This window comes from Chiloscyllium punctatum, chromosome 19 (assembly GCF_047496795.1).
Source record: "Chiloscyllium punctatum isolate Juve2018m chromosome 19, sChiPun1.3, whole genome shotgun sequence".
Taxonomy (NCBI): domain Eukaryota; kingdom Metazoa; phylum Chordata; class Chondrichthyes; order Orectolobiformes; family Hemiscylliidae; genus Chiloscyllium; species Chiloscyllium punctatum.
Window position 1 is genome coordinate 81,863,585 of NC_092757.1, and position 20,483 is coordinate 81,884,067.

General features: G+C 43.7%; 1 protein-coding gene across 3 annotated transcripts in view; it reads left to right on the top strand.

The window, feature by feature from the left end:
• LOC140491533 (LHFPL tetraspan subfamily member 7 protein) overlaps window positions 1–20,483 on the top strand; it is a 290,336-nt gene that overhangs the window by 152,839 nt on the left and 117,014 nt on the right. The gene's annotated exons all lie outside the window — the stretch shown is intronic.

Genomic DNA, 20,483 nt, shown 5'->3' on the forward strand with positions numbered 1-20,483 from the left:
CTGTCCTGATTGTACTCTGACCAAGATCTCTGCTTATCACCTCTTGACATCTTTGTGGTTGACAGGAATTCAACCAGGAGCTGGGAGCAAACAATTAACCCATAAATGCTGGCCCCTCCACACTTCACGTCAGCATTGATGAAGAGTCATCTGGACTCTAAAGTTTAGCTTGCTCTCCCACAATGGATGCTGCCCGACTCGCTGTGATTTCCAGCATTTTCTGACTAAGGTTTAATATTTTTCATCAATAGAGATTGATTTCTGAAAACAGATAGTGTTAGCCCTAATGCAGTGGCTGTGAAGTTACTTCACCTGACGAAGGAACAGTGCTCCGAAAGCTTGTGATTTCAAATAAACCTGTTGAACTATAACCTGGTGTCATGTGACTTCTGACTTCAATAGTTGGGCAAGTTCAAAGGATGGACTGTCCAAGGTCATGATTCATATTATGACGAACCAACAGGAATGGGATCCCAGTTCCAACAGTTCACTCAAAAGCTTGATTATCCAAAAATAAAGATTATGATCTTAACCTTACCCTTTAATAACTGACAGGTGTTACGTTAATACATAAAAATTAATTCGTCTCAATGGTCAGAACCATCAATCAGGCATGTAGATCCTCACACCCAATTTCCTTATGCAGTAACTCACTGAAAGCTATTCCCGCAGTCTGAATGTCACTGTCTATTCCCTGATATTTATTGTGGTCTTTCACTTTCAATTGCTAATCAGGTGCAAAACTGACATTGCAGAATGGCTGATCGTTATAGAAATCGCCTGATTCACGGCGTTAGTGTTTCATCCTGTAAGTCTGTTAAAAAATTTGTCATGTGGAGTTTTACTTTATGTTGTGAATTTGATGCCATTTATGAGCTGTGAGTTTTGGGAGTACACAATAGATTCTTGATGACATTCCCCAAAGCTCCTTAACACACTATGACATTAATAGCAGCTACTGATGTTTTTAATGTGGCGCTGATTACTAGGACATGCTACAGACAGCATAGAACATGAGCCTTCCATGATTTGAAAGATGTAGCTTGATTGCCTTATTAAAGAAGGGGTTTCTGTCACCAATGATCAGAAAGTCCCCTGTGAATATGTCGGATTCATTTGGACGTTTCTCAGAATATCTGTTTTGGCTAATAGAAATTTCTGATTGCACAGGAGAGGCTTGTACTGAAATAAGTCAAAATTATGTTTTTCATTTTAAAGCCTGCTCTATTGTGGGCATTTTTTTAATGTTCACTGCAATGATAACGATTCATCTCAGCTCTTAATGAGATGTGTTCACAACGCACAGTGCCTATAATTTGGCATTAACATGCATTTGATTAATAATGGCAATAAAAAATACTATAAGACTGAGTATTGCGAGAAAGGTAATACCACACTGCTGGTCTTGTGAAGATGGATTTAATCTGCATTGTGGCCATATTGCTCAGGAACCGTACCTTCTGTGATGTCTGAACTGGAAATATTTAACGATAAGTCAAAATGATTACATTTCTCAGCATGAACATCCCTCACTTGAGGGACACGAACATGCCCTTCCCCTTAACAACCTAATATATCCGAGAGAGTCAATACCACATCAGCTTTTCAAATGCAGCCTCCACTCAGTGGCTGTAGCTATCAGAAGATCAGGAACAGTCAAATGCAATGGGATTAGGAGCACAGAGAGTGTTGACATAAGAGGTTGGTCAATTTGGTGCAGTCACATTTCTGACCCACGCTTTTGAAACATTGCACCCTGTCTGAGGATAAGGCTCCTTGTGAACCTGTATGGACTATGTTTGTTGGTGGACCCAAAGACCCACCACAGCTTTTAAAAAAAAAGCGAGTGATAGTTCAGGCTCATTGGACGAGCAGCAGCTCCGCTGAGGATTGTAAAAACACCAGGTGCAGGTATTCACCTGCTCAGTGTCTCCTGAAGATGCTTGAAATTCCAGTCTCTCAGCAGGGGCAAGGGCGGATGACCCATTTGCAAAAGGGTCACTTGTCGGCCTTTCACCTGGAAATACTACACCCCAGCCAAAATAAATTGAAGTAGGAGAATTCCCATCAGGCTCCAATAGAGAAAAACAGAGACGCTGCCTTTAACAATCTCAAGACATCACACGGTGCTTTATCATCAGTGAAGATTCATCTTGGCAATTCATTTCTTCTGAAGCGTCGTAACTGCTGTAACCTCGAAAAATAGGCAGCCAATTTACACATAGCAAGCTCCGACAAACAATGTGATAATGACGAGGTGATCTGCTTTTTTATTGGGGTTGGTTGTGGGTTAAAGATTGCAGTGGCATTGGCATAGTTGTATTGTCACTGAGTTACTAATCCATGATCCCAGGCTAATCCTCTGGAAATATGTGTTCAAATTCTCCCCTAGGCAGATCGTGAAATTTGAATTCAACAAAAAAATCTGAGGGATGTCTATTGACCATGATACAGGGAAAAACTCCCTTACCCTTCTTTAAACTAGTATCAAGTAACTTCTAATGCTCCTTGAGATGGCAGGTGGAGTTTTAATTTAATGCCTCATCTGAAGGATGGCATTTCCAACACTTCAGTAGTCTCTGTATAGCAGTGATGTCTCTGTACTGTGTTGAAGTGTCAGTCTATGATTCGCTCAAAGTCACTCAGTGAAGGTGAGTGTAGCGATTGGAACCAGGTGGATCTTATTGATTACAAGATCCTTGATTGCAGTTATTAACCAATAGGGAGCCCTGGCTGACAGATATAAATAGGGGATTGCTGTTATTGGGTAGAAACCACCATCTGTCTATTTTCTCATGCCCTAATTTTGAGTTTTGTGTAACTAAAATGTCTACTGATCACATTTTTGTTGAACTAAATATTTGTAGGTACTGAAAACCTTGTCTAGCTTTTGAGTTGGTTCAACTCTGCGGAATGTCAAACAACCAAAAGATACCATTTCATTGTTAGCTGCATTAAGTTTGAAAAAAAAGTAGGGTTTGGTCAATAATTCTGGGTTAGTCACCTGCCAGAGGTTATTTTGTTAATGTATAGCTAATTTTAAGTGGAATAAAACAAACTTACTGTGAAATTTTGAAATGACTTGCCGAGGGCTGAAATAATTTAAATTCGACTTTAAACATTAAACATTAATAGTTCAGCATCAAAAAACCGGGATTTACAGTCTCAGTTTTCAAATATGTCATCCACTCGGTGGCTGTAGCCATCAGATGATCAGGAACAGTCAACAGCAATGGAATTAGGAGCACAGAGAGTGTTGACATAAGGGGTTGGTCAATTTGGTGCAATTACATCTCGGAGCTGGCTGGTCATAGCCAGTGTAGAGTGCACGTGTAAATAAAGGGTGACTTGGTGACAGGATACTGGACTGTGTGGAGTTATTTCACTGGGGGATGTCAATGGGCCTAGGTATTAGAAGTAGCAAGGAGCAGGGATATTAGAGGCAAATTTCTCCACCCAGTAGTATCCTCATATTAAGGTCACCTATGTACTATTGTAACCAAGATGACACCGGAGAATGGTGACTCTGTGCACTTTTCACTGTACTCCTGTATTCTTGTATTTGAGTACACGTGACAAGAAAAATCTAATTCTAATTCAGCTTAAGCAGAGGTGATTGTCAATCACTCCAACTGAATGTATTGTGCAGGTCGTTCTGCTATAACGCGTATTTCATTAACGCAAATTCATGTAAGGAGATTGACGAATTGGGAACATTGCCTCTAAAGCGCTAACTTTTAAAACGTGTGATAGCTGTAACACGATTACATCGCCAACAATTTAAGTGCTGTTTCTAAAGCGCGATTTTTCTATAATGTTGGGTTACACATGAATGCAGCCATCTTGTTGTAGAAGAACTACCTGTACAGCCATTGTGAACCCGTAAAACATCCAACAATGAAACCTTGTCCCTCACTATCATCTGTAATGATACTTATATAATCGTCCTTTGTTCCAGATTCGATTCCAGCCTCGGTGACTGTGTGGATTTTGTACATTCTCCCCATGTCCGCATGGGTTTCCTCCCACAGTCCAAAGATGTGCAGGGCAGGTGAATTGGCCATGATAAATTGCCCATACTGTTAGGAGTGTTAGTCAAGAGGGAAATGGGTCTGGGGTGGGTTACTCTTCAGAGGGTCGGTCTGGACTTATTGAGCTGAAGGGCCTGTTTCCACACTGTAGGGAATCTAATTTAATCAAGTTACAGGAAGACCATTCATTTATAACATTACTTCTTGGTCTAGATCAGTTTAAGCAGGAAGAAAGGTTTGAACTGAATATTTCATGTAATTCTAAGTCTGTCTGTGCCACAGGTGTGCCTCCTTACCAGATGAGAGAAGTGGGAAAACAGTGTGGCCTGCCTGCCAGGTTGTGGGGGGCTCCATTTTCACCAAAATATGAGCAAAAAGGCAGGGATGGGATAGTAAGGGATGGCCTGTAATAGCGGGTACTTTTCTTATCAGTGCCCATACAAACACAAAGGAATATCTCTACTAAATCACAGGGACATAGAAATGGGAATAGGCCATTTACTCAAACCTGCTCCACCATGCAATGAGATCATGGTTGATCTAATATCTAAACCTATTCACCTACCTTTACCCAATGTCCCTCGATGCATTTGGATAGCTCAAATCTATTGACCTCAGGTTTGAAATTTACAATTAACCTTGTGATTCCCGAAGTACACTCCTGAAAATTTTGGGTATCATCTTTAGTCTTCATCTTTTAGTTCTAAACTTCTTCTCTCTACTTACCCTATCCCTTCTGCTTAAATCTTTAAAACTTAAAGCCCTTGACCTAAATTCGAGGGAATATAACCCTAGGTTGCAAAGTTTTTTCCTCAGAGACCAGGTTCATATCAAAACCCTACAGTATAGAAAATGGCTATTCAGCCCATCAAGTTTGCACTGACCCTGAGACGTGCGTCCCAACTACACCCCCACAGCCTTGCATTTCCCATGGCTAATTCATCTAGCCTGCACACTATGGGCAATTTAAGCATGTCCAATCCACCTAGCCTGCACATCGTTGAACTGCGAGGAAGCCATAGCATCTGGAAGAAACTAATGGAGACACAGAGAATAAGAATGTGCAAACTCCACACAGATATTTGCCTGAACCTAGATCCCTGGTGCTGTGAGGTGGCAGTACTAACCACTGCACCAAAGTGCCAACCACTCTTTCTACTAATTTGACACTACTCTCCCTCCAAGGCCAATATGCCTTTTCCAAGGTGTGTTGTCCAGAGCTACTCACTGCACTGCAGGTGTGAACTGACCAGAGTTCTGTTCTGTCAAAGCATGGCATTTATACCTTTGTGTTTTAAATCTCTGTGTAGAGATGTGTTTCAAATGAGTTATGGTTATAACCTCGGTGGTAAAAGCAAAGTGAGGCGAGGGATTTAGTGTACGTGGATGGAGAATAAATAGTTGAAGGAATATGTTTCTGAGACAAAATTCACATCGTCAGAACGCAAGTACTGTCATTGTGACAGAATTTATGTAACTATGATGATTATGAACCCTCTAATAAAATGCAGAAATAGTTTAAAATGACAGATGTGATGGAGGAGCTATTTGCTTTTTCAGCATTCAAAAAATATCACAATATTCTTTCTTTAAAATAAACTGCTATGATCTCAAGCAATGCAGTCTTGTTTATCTGGCACCCATCACCATGTTGAAAGAATGTTCCTGGTGTTGACGTGATGTGGAAACACTTTATGATTCAGGCAAAGAAAATTAGGGAACAGTTTAATTCATTGGCAAGTTAATAAATTTCTATCAACTTCAGATAAATAGGACTAATGATACACTTCCATTCCGCGCAGCGGTTGTTTCTGAGTACTATCAGAGTGTGAGCAGACATGGGTTGGTGATCTGTAAGGCCAGGGACTCCAGAGGGCTTAACAACAGAATGAGGAAGAAAGTCAAAGAGAGAAAGAGCGATAAAGAGAAAGAGAAAAAAAGTGAACTGAGAGAATCAAATTGGAGGATGTAGCCATGAAGACAAATGCATGTATATTCATAACAAAGATATAGCCCAGTGATTAAAAAAAAGGATTCCAGAAAAGGTATAAACCAACCAGAAGCAAAATGAGGAAAGTGGCAAATGGAAAGAAATGAAACTTACAGCATGGCAGAGATTCATGATAAACCCAAGGATTGGGAACGATTTTAAAAGCCAGCAAAAGTTGGCCAAAATAAAAGAAAATAAATGATGAGGATAAACTAGCAAGTAATGTAAAAACAGACAGGAAATTCCTTTAAATATATAAAAATAAAGCGAGAGGCCAAAGTGAACGTTGTCACTTTATATCATGAGGCTGGAGAAGTAATAACGTGGAACCGGCAGAGGGTTTGAATAAATACTTTGCATCAGTCTGATGGTAGAAGACGTTAATAGCATTCCCGAAATACTAAATAAAGAGGCAAAAGGAGGTGAGGAAATAAATGTGATGACTATCACTAAAGAAAATATCCGAGGGAAATTGACAAAGGAGCAGCGCTCTGAAAGCTTGCGATTTCAAATAAACCTATTGGATATAACCTGGTGTCACGTGACTTCTGACTTGGTTCAGGAGAAAGTGAGGACTGCACCTGCTGGAGAGTCAGAGTCGAAATGTGTGGTGCTGGAAAAGCACAGCAGGTCAGACAGTACCCGAGGAGCAGGAGAGTCGACATTTCAGGCATAAGCCCTTCATAGAAGCCTCTTCTAAGGATGCCTGGATGAAGGACTTATGCCCGAAACATCGATTCTCCTGCTCCTTAGATGCTACCTGACCTGCTGCGTTCTTCCACCACCGCATTTTTCAATTCTGAGTTTGTCCACCTCAGTCCAACACTGGCACCTCCACACCATGCCTTGAGTGTGGGTATTCTTCAGCTGGTCAGTCAAAGCTGCACTTACAGAATTGCTGAGGGAATTTTAGAACTACAGGCATTGCCTAAAAATTAGGGCCCGACCATTCAGGAGAGATGTTAGGAAGAACTTCTGCACACAAAGGGTGATCGGTTTGGAATTTTGAATTCTATCCCACAAATGCTGGATCAGTTGTTAATTTTAAATTTGAGAATGATACATTTTTGCTAAGCAAAGGTCTAAAGGGATTTGGGTCAAAGGCAGTTAGGCCACAGATCAGCCATGATCTCATTGAATGGTGGAACAGGCTTGAGGGGCTGAATGGCCTACTCCTATTCCTAGGCATGTTTCAGTGTAATTTTCCCATATTCTCATATTTTAAGATGAGTTTAATGTACGCTGTGGGAATGCTGTGAGAGAGTCTGTTCGATATTTTTAATGCATGTTTCTGTGCGATTTCTAATATGAAAAGAATTGAGACATTTACATTTTTTTTTCAAAAAACATCATTATTGTTTTTGAGAGATAAAGTTCTCCAAAGCTACATTGACCTGGAGTTCAGAATGTTAAAATCTATCACTGAAGGAAAGTCCAAGGTACAAAAGGTGAAACCAACAGAGGAGCTGATAGATGTGTTTCCCTGTTGTGTGTTAAACAGGAATGTTGTGAAACTTGAGGAAGTCCCTTTCAACAGAACCTTACACCATGAACTCTGCTGTGATTTAATCTCTCCTGCCCGGCACCTTACCACAGACCATTCACTTTGTTAAAAGTGAATTGCTGTAGAAGCTGGAAATTTGAAATAAAAGCAGAAAATCTGGAAATCCTCTGGCAGAATTTATCAAGAGAGACAGAAATAGAGACAGAGGAAGACAGAGACAGACAGAGTTAACATTTCATGTCAAATACGACTCTTCTGCTCCTCTTCCCAACCTCTTCAAATAAGGTGTTCTTCCACCTTATTTGAGATCTGTCACATTTCTAATTTTTCTCAGTTCTGATCATAGAGGACCATACAATCCCTGTAGTGGGGAAACAGGCCATTTGGCCCATCGAGTCCACACTGTCCCTTTGAAGAGCATCCCTTCCAGAACCACATACCAACCCCCCACCCATCCCTGTAACCTTGCATTTCCCATGGCTACTCCAACTTGCCTGCACATTCCTCTCCACTTTGGATACTTTAGCATTGCTAATCCAGCTAACCTGCACATCTTGGACTGTGAAAGGGAACTGGAGCACTCAGAGGAAACCCACACAGACACAGGGAGAATGTGTAAACTCCGCAAAGAACAAGGATGATGAAAAGTGCTTCTGACCTCCTGAGCATTTCCAACATTTTCCGTGCATCTACTCTTCAGTAGCAAAGCTGTGCTGAACTAAGAGTTACAGGTCATTACAACGCAGAACCGGTTGGTGTAAATTTCTGCCAGTATTCCACTTCACACAATCCACCTTGTCCGGTCTCACACTCCAGTCAATCCCAACAATCTTTCACATCCGTTGTTTCCAAGCTGCTATTGTGTGTATGCAGTGAGGTAGATAAATACTGTCTAGTGTGTTGCTACATTTCCTTTGCCCTACTTTTGGTGACCCTTAGCCAATCCTCACATCAGCCTTCACCGATAATCTATCACATGACAGCTTCTTCCCCATCACCACTGGTCAGGCACCCAGCACACTGGAACTGCCCCCATCAGTCATCCTTGACCTGCCCTTTGTTGCTGTTGACCCTCAGGACCTCATCGTTGACCTTTCTTGATCAGCCTTTGATTTCCCCATGATCATGACTGACCTACTGTCTGACCTTCCTTGAGTGGCCCAGCTTTCTCTTCCAGTCTTCCACAAGGGTTCTTAAGGCACCCATCTCCACCCTTCTCCCAATCAGCCTTGCCCTGTTCCCCTTTCACTGCCACTATCGGATTGCTATGCAGTAATGCCTCCTCTCTCCCACTCAAATAAGCTCCCCATATCAGGAAAACAACTGCTACTCAGTCCTAACATCCCAGGAAGACCAGTTCTTCTGCTGCTCACCACCTTTCATCACCTTGGGCTAGTCATGAATCATTTGCTGCCCACTTCATTCTAACAGTACAGTTTAACCTGATGAACTTGCATTTTAATTGAGCAAATTTATGAGTAGTGGTTAGCACTGCTGCCTCAAAGCGCCAGGGACCCGGGTTCAGTTCCAACCTTGGGCAACTGCGTGTGTGGAGTTTGCATGTTCTCCCTGTGTTTGTATGGGTTTCCTCCCACAGTCCAAAGATGTGCTGGTTAAGAGGATTGGCCGTAGGAAATGCAGGGTTATGGGGATAAGCTAGCAGGATGAGTCTGGGGGCATGTTCTTCGGAGGGGCAGTGCAGACTCAATGGGCCTAATGGCCTGCTTCCACACTGAAAGGATTCTATGATTCACCCAGACAGCAGCGAGCCTGTGAAATTCTCAGCCTTAGAAAGCGGTTGAGACCAACACATCGAAGTTTTCAAGAAGGGGTTAGATATAGTTCTTAGGATTAAAGGAATCGAAGCTTATGGCGAGCAAGCAGGAACATGGGACTGAGCTGGATGATCAGCCAGGATAATATTGACTGGTGGAGCAGGTTTGAAGGGCTGAGTGGCCTATTCCTGCTCCTATTCTCTATGATTTTACTAATGCTAAGCAAGTCATGTTAATGTCCTCAGATTTGGTTCACTCAGTTGAAAAGTATGATCTACCCTTAGACTGCTGCCAGCTTAATAATCAACGTGCATCCCACAGCCAGGGTGTTCCATCAGGGACTCCAGGATGCCTTGTTTCCCACATCTGGGAACTGCACAAGATACTGCTCACTGAATCATAAAGCCATTCAGCTCAGGATACGTGAGCCAGCTCTTAGAAAGTGCTGCCCAATTAGCTCCATGGCACATTGTTTCCCTGATAAACCTGCAAATTTGACTTTTTCCACAACAGCTACAATTCCCTTTTGAACTCTACTATCTGCTCTCACCACCCATTCAGATCACAACACCCTTCTGTGGTTAAAAAAAGCTGCTTATCCCTTTGTCCTTCTTTTGCTGATTGGTTTGGGACTGTGCCGAGCGGTTATCACATCTTCTGCCAGTGAAATCGATTTCTCCCAATCTGGTCTTTCGATATACTTCTGCATTTTCAAACACCTCCATAAAATCTATCTTAATCTTTCTTTTCCCAAAGGACACAATCCCATCTCTCGTCTTGACATTGTTAAAGTGCTCAAATCTGTGGTATCTTTCTCATAATTCCCCTCTGCTCCCTCTCTGAGGTCTTGACATCCTCCTTGATTCTGAAGTGTACAGGATCAGACACAATACTCCAGCTGAGGCCTTACTGGTTATTTATAAAGATTGACTATAACTTCCATAGGGACTTGTTCTCTTTTTGTTCCTGAGCTATTACATTCTCGTTAAATGGAAGCTATTCCCCTTACTGTTAACATTTGCTACTCAGTTCGAACTCTGGGGTCAACACAGAGTAGCAGATGGTGGAAAGGAACCATTCTGTCAATGACGAATACATCAATATTAGAAAGGTATGATGCTGTGATGTAAGGTCCCTCTGCTTAAATGTGTCAGGGTTAGAATTTGACTCCATTGTTTCATTCAGGGCAGAAAATGAACTTTGGATTAAATCATTGCAATAATATAAAGAAAAGTTTGCATTTTTGGTAACCTGAATCAATCAAATTGAGAAGGCGATGAAAACAAAGGGAAATCGTTGTCAAGGCTAAGGGGAAAAGGTGAGAAGGTGGAATGAGGCGAGTTTGCTCTTGCAGAGAGCTGGCAGGGATAAAATGGGCTGAATGGCTGCTTTATGCATTAGCCATGATTCTGCAGAATGCCCCGACCTCAAATTCACCTGGACCGTCTCAGACTCCTCCCTCCCCTTCCTAGACCTTTCCATTTCTATCTCGGGCAACCGAAGCAACACGGACATTTAGTATAAACCGACCGACTCCCACAGCTACCTAGACTACACCTCCTCCCACCCTGCCGCCTGTAAAAATGCCATCCCATATTCCCAATTCCTTCGTCTCCGCCGCATCTGCTCCCAGGAGGACCAGTTCCAATACCGTATAACCCAGATGGCCTCCTTCTTCAAAAACCGCAATTTCCCCTCAGACATGGTTGACGATGCCCTCCACTGCATCTCCTCCACTTCCTGCTCCTCCGCCCTTGAGCCCCGCCCCTCCAACCACCACCAGGACAGAACCCCACTGGTCCTCACCTACCACCCCACCAACCTCCAGATACAGCGTATCATCCGTCGTCATTTCCACCACCTCCAAACGGACCCCACCACCAGGTATATATTTCCCTCCCCTATCAGCGTTCCAAAAAGACCACTCCCTCCATGACTCCCTCGTCAGGTCCACACCCCCCACCAACCCAACCTCCACTCCCGGCACCTTCCCCTGCAACCGCAAGAAATGCAAAACTTGCGCCCACACCTCCCCCCTTACCTACCTCCAAGGCCCCAAGGGATCCTTTCATATCCGCCACAAATTCACCTGCACCTCCACACACATCATTTATTGCATACGCTGCACCCGATGTGGCCTCCTCTATATTGGGGAGACAGGCCGCCTACTTGCGGAACGTTTCAGAGAATACCTCTGGGACACCCGGACCAACCAACCCAACCACCCCGTGGCTCAACACTTCAACTCCCCTTCCCACTCCACCAAGGACAACGCAACGGTTGGAGGAAGAGCGCCTCATCTTCCGCCTAGGAACCCTCCAACCACAAGGCATGAACTCAGATTTCTCCAGTTTCCTCATTTCCCCTCCCCCCACCTTGTCTCAAATCCCTCGAGCTCAGCACCACCTTCCTAACCTGCAATCTTCTTCATGACCTCTCTGCCCCCACCCCCGCTCCGGCCTATCACTCTCACCTTGACCTCCTTCCACCTATCGCATTTCCAACGCCCCTCCCCCAAGTCCCTCCTCCCTACCTTTTATCTTAGCCTGCTGGACACACTTTCCTCATTCCTGAAGGAGGGCTTATGCCCGAAACATCGATTCTCCTGCTCCTTGGATGCTGCCTGACCTGCTGCGCTTTTCTAGCAACACATTTTCAGCTCTGCAGAACGCATGTCTTGCACAGTTCTGAAATGCAATTTTCGATCAATCTTGTTCAGACGAGTGGAAAATTATGGAGCTTGTATCTCTTAGATTAGATCCCCTACAAGATGGAAACAAGCCCTTCAGCCTTACAAGTCCACAGTGACCTTCCAATGGGTAACCCACTCAGACCCAGTTCCCCCACCCTATACTGACCCCTGACTAATGCACCCAACACTACAGGCAATTTAGCATGGCCAATTCACCTGACCTGCACATCTTTGGATTGTGGGAGGAAACCAGAGCACACAGACATGGGGAGAATGTGCAAACTCCACACAGACAGTCACCCAAGGTGGAATTGAACCCAGATCCCTGGCACTGTGAGGCAACAGTGCTTACCACTGAGCCACCATGCCGCCCCAATTGATCAATGAGATTGGCTGTATCTTCCTATCTTCTTGTTGGTTTCCCCTGCTACAGTACATCTGCTGCTATTACATCCAGACTCCATGACTTCAAAGCTCCTCTGGTCAACCTCCTCCAGTACCTGTAAACTGAAGTGAACTCAAAGCTCGGCTACCTAACCTAATCCATACCGAGTCCTATTCGGTTAATGCTAAACTACATTGGCTGTTGTTCAGCAATGCCTTAGTTTAAAAATCGCAAGTGTCTTCAAATCCCTCCATAGCTTTCTGCTCCCTATCTCTGAAACTGCTCAGTTCTTCACCCCTTCAGGATACCTGGCCGCCTCCAATTCTACCCTCTAAAGCCCTCCCATTATCATTGCTGCACCATTAGCTGCCAGATTTATGAGTCTTAAAGAAGAAAGTGAGGATTGCAGATGCTGGAGATCAGAGTTGAAAATGTGTTGCTGGAAAAGCGCAGTAGGTCAGGCAGCATCCAAGGAGCAGGAGAATCGACGTTTTGGGCATGAGCCCTTCTTCAGTTATGAGTCTTAAACCCGAGCATTCACTCCCGAAACCTCTCCACCTCGCTACGTTTCTCTCCTTCATTTTGATGGTCTTTAAAACCGACCACTTTGATCAATCTGTCCTCACGTATTCTTATGAGGGCATATAAATGCAAATTTCTGTTGTGGATTTAAGTCCTTACAGTAAACCGATGAACATTCCAACAAAGCCCCAGATATACATTTTTAGCCAATGTATTTAATGCGGTGATATTGCCGGATCTATCTACCGTGCATAATGCAGTAATGTATTTTAATTAAATAGCTTTTAAATGGTACGCAGATCAAACAGAGCAGGTTAATTTAATTCCTCTGCTAAATGGATCAGAATGCAATGAGAGTTTTCAAAACAACTCATCTTAATCTTGGGTCAGGCTTGACTGAATGTGTTCTGGCCATTATTGCTGCGGCACTTCTACTCAAGCTGAGCACTAGATATCAATTTGAATATACAGCTCATAACAAACCATTGAATCCTACAGGTCTCTGCTAGTGCTAAGTTACACAACCATCGTCTCACCTTTCTTTGCCTAATCCACTTATCATAACCTTCTATTGCCGTCTCCCTCAGGTATTTATCTATCTTCCCCTCGAATGGATTTACGCTATCTTCCCTCAAATACTCCTTGAGGTATCACATTCTTCATTCTACCCATTCCTGAATTTCTAGTTGGATTTAATAGTCACTATTTCTTTTTATGGCTCTTCATTTTGGTTTCCCCTTTCATGAGTTTATAAGCGTCTACCAGTGTTTCTTTCTCAAGACTGGAGAGAGCCTGTCCAATCAATACAGATTATGTTAAAGTGTGGCCATTCAAAGGAAATACATTCCCAAAAAAACCTTGTAAATGATGATTTTTATACAAATGATGAATGTGACAAAATGCGTATGCACAGTGTGCATTTTCTACTCCAAATAGTAGTTTCCTTAATGTTTCGTTCTATTTAAAACTAGATGTAAGCAAAGATTAGACTTAGTGTGCAAAAAGATCTATAGCATATTTTGCGCAGGTAAGTGGACATGCAAATGGTGGGACTCGAACTTATTTTGTTCCACCCATTTCTCTACACACTTATGCTAGGCCTTTGTTCCACAAGTATCAACACCCTTTAATTGCCTTAATAAAGTGGCCAAAATGTGAGTCTGGTAGCCATTATTGGACCTACTGAATATAAAGGACTAGTCCCTTGAGATTTTCAGGGAAAGGTGGGCACCGCAGGGTGTGGAGTGCATTATTTCCCCCTCCAACTCTATTTTGGTTTAATCCCTACCCTCCCCTTCACTGTTTGATCATGCAGCATTGCCCTTTGATGTGAAGGGCACTGCTTGTCACTGGCCACTTGGATGTTTCCTTTCTTCCTGGTGGTGGAAATTGAATAAAGATTTGTACACCTGTTGTCTTTCACTGTGTCTTACACCTGCGCACGCACACAACATGGGTGCTGGGGCGAAAAAAAATATAAAGGACTAGTCATTGATGGTCCCTCAGAGATGAAGTTGACTCTTTTCCACCCTCTGGGTGAGTCTGTAGGTGGCTGTAAAGACCAGTACAGCTATTGCAGGCTCTGGGGCAGAAGGTGGTCATGGGAAGGGTGGGTGGGGCGTTGGTGTGGCACCGTGCTCCTTACACTATATCTGCCTGGCTTCCATTTCTTCCTGATGTCTAGTGTTCAGGAGCTCGATGCTTTTTTGTATGGTCCTCCTCCATTTTGGATGGTCTTGGGCCAGTGATTCCCAGGCGTCTGTGGTAATGCTCCACTTTGTCCAGTGAGGCTTTGAGGGCATCCCTGAGGCACTTTCTTTGTCCACCTGGGGCTCGCCTGCCATTTCGGAGCTGGGAGTAGAGCACCTATTTTGGGAATCCCGTGTCGGTCATTCAGATGATGTGCTCAGCCCATCACGGCTGGTGGGGGTCAGTGCCTTGATGCTGGGGCTGTTGGCCCCATCGAGGATGCTGGTGTTGGTACATCTGTCTTCCCAGCGGATTTGCAGGATCTTGCGGAGACAGCTCTGGTGGGACTGCTCCACTACCTTGAGGTGTCTGCTGTAGACAGTCAACATCTCAGAGCTGAATCGGAGGGTAGGAACCACCACAGCTCTGAAAAACAATGATGCCGGTTTCAGATCTGGTATTGATGTTCTTGAACACCCTTTACCTCAGGTGGGTGGAGGGTCCACTAGCACATTGGTGAAGTTGCTCTTTCTCTTCATCAATAGCTGCTATAACTGACAGGACACTTCTGAGGTATTGGAAGTGGTCAATGTCCTCCCCTTGGACCACAGTGATCAGGGGTGGTGGGGGGGTGGGGGGGGGGGGGGGTTGGGGAAGGAGGGGGGGGGGTGGGGAAGGAGGGGGGGGGGTGGTTGTTCAGCCATCATTGGACCCATTGACTATAAGGAGGCACCACAACCAAACCTGATCTTGTATTCACTTTGGGTCCATAAAATGTACTCATTGCCAATGTCGCTGAGCATGAACCGTGGATAGAACCCAGGACTCTTTGATCTAATGGCTCAGTTCTAAATGAGCAGCAAATCCACTGCCTGAGCCACTGAACTTGTTCAGAACTTGTTCTTAAACTTACTCAGAAAGGAGAATGGCATTCTCTTCCAAAGAGTTCACATATCAAATTCTGAAAGGACAGCAGTACCTTAAAGGAAGCTGAATCTTGAGGGATTTAGGGGCTAACATTTTGCTCATAACACTTTGAACAATTAATGTGCCTAGCTTTTCCAATGTGTCAGAATTTAAGTCAGAAACGGTGTTGAGCACACACTGTCCTGGGATATGAGTTGTCCTGATGAAGTCACCTGGATATTTCATGATCTGGATGGAGGTAGCATGATGGGATAATCACGAAATTGCAGAATGCTTCATAACAGAACATAAGTAATAATGTATTAGCAGTAATAACAGACAAAGACAGGGTAGCTAAACACAGACTGGTTCCACTCGTTGGGAATTCTCCAACTAGGGGACACAGTCTGAAAATTAAGGCCAGACCATTCAGGAGAGATGTCAGGAAGCAATTCCACACACAAAAGGGTGGTAGAGGTTTGGACCATCTTTCCACAAATGGCAATTGATGCTGGATGAGTTGTTAATTTTAAATCTGAGGTAGGTAACCTTTTTTCTTATGGAAAGGTATTGATGGATATTGGCCAAATGCAGGTGTATGGAATTAGGCCATGGATCAACCATGATCTTGTTGAATGGCTGAAAAGATTCGAGGGGCTGAATGGCCTACTCTTGTTCCTATGGTGTTTGTAGCTTTTGCAAATGAATAAAAAAACTTTCCAGTAAACCGGCCAATTGATAGCATGTTTACTCATGGCAATGTGTCAAAGCCTAGAATCATGGAAATGATACTGCATGGAAAGGGCCATTCCACCCATCTTGTCCACGCTCGCCCAAAGGTGCCCTCTCTAATCCCATCTTCCTGTACACAGCCCATAGCCCCGCAGCTTGCTGCACTTAAGGTGCCGATCCAGGTGCCTTTTCAAAGTGTTTCGGGTCTCTACCTCCACCACCAACCCAGGCAGCAAATTCCAGACACCCACCACCCTCTGCGTAAATAAGCTTTTCCTCATGTCCTCGCATCCATCTGCCACTTCACTTGAATCTGTGACCCCGGTCTTTGAACTCTCTGCCAAGGGAAACAAGTTGCTCCTGTCTACTCTAGCTCTACCCCTCAGCCTTCTCTGTTCCAAGGAACATGATCCCAACTTCTCCAATCTCTTCTCAGAGCTACTGTTCTCCAGCCCTGTCAATATTCTAGTAAACTGAGAATGCCCAGCAGCTTTGACCAGGCAAGCTGATGTTGGGCAAATGAGAGGGGAGACCTTCTTTGGGAACCAGATATCCCCCACCCTGTGCTCGTTAGAGGCACCATCCCAAGATCATACTTGTCCCCTCCTTGACTCCAGATGGGGATAGAAATCTCACCCTGAACCAGTTAAAGCTCTGTCAAATGTTAAAGGGCTGCAGGGCAATCCATATTAGTGGGGATTCATTCCTTGGGGATAATTCAAGTGGCACCATCCAAATGTTCCCGCTCCCAAGTTCACATTCCCTGAAGTTAAATACAATTAGTTCAATTTTTTTAAAAAAGAAAGCTAGTATCAATAATAGCAACCATTAAACTACTAGATTACCATAAAATCCCAAATAATTTACTAACATCCTTTAGGAAAGGAAATTTGCTCTCTTTACCCAGCCTGGCCACTGCAACGTGGTTAACTCTTAACTGGCCTCAGGAATTCCCACGCAAACAATGCAATGTATTCAGGAAGGCAGCTCACCCCCACCTTCTGATGCCAATAAGGGCAGACAATAAACACCAATGATTCTCACCCACAAACTCCCAATATCATTCATTTCTCTCCTTACTGTTCCCAGTTTGGGAAGGATTTTTACCAATGGACTTGAATTCTTAACATATCCATAAATGCTAATTCAGGCAGTGAACTCGCACCAGTGCATTGGAATTTCTCATTTGGATCATGTGGCATGTAGGAAGCTGTGTTTATAAAGAACTACAGTTCCTCAAGAATCAGTGATATTACTGACATAAACCTCTCTGTGTATTTGAAGATGCAGCAGCAAATGTGTCCACTGTCCCTGTAATCTTTATTTGGAGCAGCATTGAGAGCCAGCAGTCAATCAGAATCTTAAAAGCAAAGTGAAGCAACTGTTAAACAATGTCTGCCTATTTAGCGCCAACAGGGAATAAAGATGGCATTTACGGTAAATGGACTCAAAAGCCCTGGCTGTTCTTGATTCGTTGGTCAATTCCAGCAGCTGGCTTTATTCGTGTGCAATCTGGTTAAAAGGCAGGTGTGGTAAATTGAACTCTGAGCTATTCACCGTACTCCCTGCAGCCACTGGAATTACATTAAAACGTGCTCTGAAAATACATTGAGGTAGACCCTCAATTTTATTTTCAGCCAGCTCCCTCCTCTTTTGGTGCAGTTTTAATTGATCTGCCATTTACCATTTATTATAAATATATGAAGTACACACTGTGTTCTATTGCTAATTGTTGGAACTGGGAAGATAATCTATTCACCCAGCATTATGTTAGGAACTTCCTTGAATGGAATAGAATCATAGAATCATAAGGCATGGAAATAGACCCTTCGGTCCAACTCGTCCATGCTGACAAGACATCCTAAACTGATCTATCCCATTTCCAGCATTTGACCCATATCCATCTAAACCCTTCCTATTCATGTACCCATCCAGAATCCATAATGTTAGGTCCAGTGTAAAACTTCATCTAACTATAATCTTTCACACCACCCTCACTCCACCATTGGGGTCAGTTTGTTGGCAACTTAATTAAAGCACGTCTTATTACGAATGAGTGGCTTACGAGACCACTTCAGCAGATAGTAAGAGTCGATCATTTCTGATGGTGAGAATCATGTCAGGATCGAACTGGCAAAGTGTGGCTGAATTGGGACTGAATTAGTCACTCCTGAATTAGGAGTGAACCAGGAAGGCTATAACAGCAATCTGTCAGCTTTCCTTCTCACAGCTGACCAGATTTACTAATACACTTATGCAACTTGCTATGGTGGGATTAGATTCCACAACCTCTTGCCCATTCTCTCTGTCCAGCCATTTTGAAGGGCTGCTGTACTCTGTGAGGGGATTGCTGAGACAGGGAGGTTGGCAGCTTGGCTTGTGGCTGCAGGTCCTGGTGGCTGGGCTGGTGGAGAGGAGAGACATCCTCTTTCCTCCTGACTGCCAAAGCAGGCCAGGGCACCAGATGCTGCCAACATGGACAGAGCTAGTCACTTGGATCCATGTAGTTTCTCCAGTGAGAGGAAATGCCCAGCAATGTCTTCACTTTTGCTTCACACTCATCGTGACGCCACCATAGTACATACCTCCCACCAAGGCTCTACCACTGTCACTGTTGCCTGCAGCATTTCCACTCAATGGCTCTTACCTCACTCAGCCTCCCAAATCCCGAAGCCTTCCTGCCCTTGGTGCTTCCTATTCACTCACTCAGAATGCAGCAACATCCTTTCTACCCCTACACTCCCACTGACAGCTCTTCCAGCCACTTTCATTTTAAACAGTTCCTTCTTTTACCAGGGCAGTGGTGACTTGCGAAAATCCACTCTTCTACAGCCCCCAATGCCATCCCGGTGCCACAGCAGATCCCCAGAGTTGTCTCCCCTTCACAGTCAGTGTTGGGGAGAGACATCAAAGAGGAATCTGGATTTCTGTGTTCAGCAATACAATCGATCTTTATTTGAGCTCCTGACTGGCCATGATGAAGTGATGAGGCTGCTATTTTTCCAATGCCGAGTTCCGTGGACAAAGGCAGTCATTGCCGATGGAGTGTGCAATGCGAAGTTAGTGATTAGTGATCAACATGGAGACTCAGAGAAGCATCCAGCTCGCTCCATCCACCGGGTAACCTCCCTGGCTTTCAAAGCAGGAATTAATGCCATCGAGTTTGTCACCAGTGCCCGGGAGAAAATTAGACGAGATTAGCTATTGATGAGCTGCAAATGCATGGAAATAGGTTCCTCGCTAATAAGATTTACTAGCAAGGTTCTAATCTAGTTGTTAAAACCATAAGGGGAAAACCAGGCAACATTTTTTTCTCAATATCGAAAATCACATTTTCTTTTCACCACATTCTTCCTGACTTCTTGCCATTGTAAGGGCTGGGAAAACGCCACCATATGTGAACAACTGGTGTATATGCTCAGGAAAACTATTGTGCTAAAGAATGTGGGAAACCTGGACCAAGTAGATGAGCAAGTTTAAGAGGTACAAGGGTCGATGGAAATTTGTCGCGGTGTTCTGTCTCGTGAGCTATTAATATCTACATCTGGTTAATTCTTGATGCTAGGCAAAAGTGAGGACTGCAGATGCTGGAGATCAGAGTCAAGATTAGAGTCGTGCTGGAAAAGCACAGCAGGTCAGGCAGTATCCGAGGAGCAGGAAAATCGACATTTCGATTTTCATCAGGAATGAAGGGCTTTTGCCCAAAATGTGATTTTCCTGCTCCTCGGATGCTACCTGACCTGCTGTGCTTTTCCAGCACCACTCTAATCTTAATTCTTGATGCTAACTAACCCCTACTTTGCATTTACCAAGGCCAATACACCATTATTCCCTCAGGGAATACAATACATAAAATGATGAGATGGCACACTCCTATCTGTTGAACAGTGCAGATCCAGTTGCTTCTTGATGTTTGTGAAGAGAGCACTAATGGCTTAGTTACTTTAGTTAAAGCACAATTTAACTCCCAATGTTAAAGATTAGTACTTCAGAATCACTGTCACAGATTTTAGCTTTGCCAAAGCCCTGAGATTGAAAAATCATTAAGTAATTTTCATTTTTGTCTATGAATAGAAGATTTTTTATAGGTTCTGCGAAGGGTTGTAATTTATTACGTTCCGCAGTCTGACTTTCACAAATTACTTGCTTCAACCCATTAAATGGCTGGCAATTAAATGCTGCCGGTACAATTGAATTTTTTTTGTGCATTTAAGTGAATTACCACCATGCACTAACCTATGAGGGATTAATAATGGT